A 1,380-nucleotide genomic window follows, 5' to 3' on the forward strand; every position below is an offset into this window, starting at 1 on the left:
TTAGAGTAGGAGGGAAAAGATCTTCCTGGTCAGAAGAGGGGAAATGATATCCACACATATTTTAGTAATTATTTAAAACATAGTCTATGAATTAATAAACATGTTATCCAGTTATTAGGAGAGTGAAAAGAATATTTATGACAGACTTGACAAAAAGAAGATATTGGACAGAATCATTTTGTTTCAAGGTGTTTTTTCTGGCCACATGCTGTATGATGGTATGATTAAGTTTAAGTCAGATCTTTAATATTCTTAAAGCATTTGCTCTGCTCCTAGCATGCCTTAGGAATGAGTGGAGTGCTAGGAACAACATAACGTTCTGCAGGTACCTGCAAGGACTTCCCCTGGGGCCTTTGTCTGCTAGACATCATCCCAACAATAGCATGATGTGTCAGTGGCTTTCTCAAGTGGTACTTCATACTAGCAGGTGTTGTCATAGACTCCTACTAGGTCTTTTACAGCTTCTAATACTGTTGCATCATATTTGTTTCCATGTTCCTTGGGATATTACCTCTGTACTATATTTCATTGTTATAATGTACATGTTCACTTTATTAAGGCTGCCTTTTATGCTTTTTTTCACTTGTATCTCCAACCCCATCCTCCTCTCTCTCCTGCCTTTTTCCATCATGATACTACTTACATGATTCTTCTGGATCCTAAACTTCATCTCTGGGCACTTATACGCCTGATGAAAATGGTCTGTTTTGTGGTCTAATTGTGTCATACTTTACACATATGGGGTTTCTTGTGATTTAAATGAGTTTGTTACATTGCAAACTAAACCACATATGCATGTAGTTTAATTTGCAACATACCTACTTGTAATATTGCAGCCTTTAATCTGACAATTTATCTCCTGGCCATGGGAGAGGTGGGCTGAAGGCAGAAGTGGTGTGAGGCCCAGTCCTTTTATTACTTTTTTGGCAGAGCCTGCCCACCTCTCCTGCTGCTGGTGGGTGAGCTGCCAGTGGGCTGAGTGGCCCCGGAGCTGTGGGGGGCCCCTGTCTTTCCCTCTGTGGTGGTGGCACCCCCCTGTGGATGCCTGGGCAAGCTGCTAGCAAGCAGGGGACTGTCCCAGCTCAAAGGTGCCTGGTCCTATGCTTTCTTGAACTCACCTGGGCTCATCCAGTAGCTGGGTGTGCTAGCAGCTGGAGAAGGCAGCAGGGGTGGTGCACGGTGTGCTAGAAACACAGGTGCATTTGAGGAAGCATTGGATCAGGTGCCTCTGAGTTGAGGCATCCCCCATCCCACTACCAGCCTGTCTGGGTATCCCTGGGGAGTGCTGCTGCTGCAGAAGGAATGATTGGGACCCCCTGCAGCTCAGGGGCTGCTTGGCCTGCTGGCAGCTCACTCCCTGGCTGTGGCAAGGCTGGCAGC

This window comes from Gavialis gangeticus, unplaced genomic scaffold (assembly GCF_001723915.1).
Source record: "Gavialis gangeticus isolate Ggan-Ray unplaced genomic scaffold, GavGan_comp1, whole genome shotgun sequence".
In the NCBI taxonomy this organism is placed as follows: Eukaryota; Metazoa; Chordata; order Crocodylia; family Gavialidae; genus Gavialis; species Gavialis gangeticus.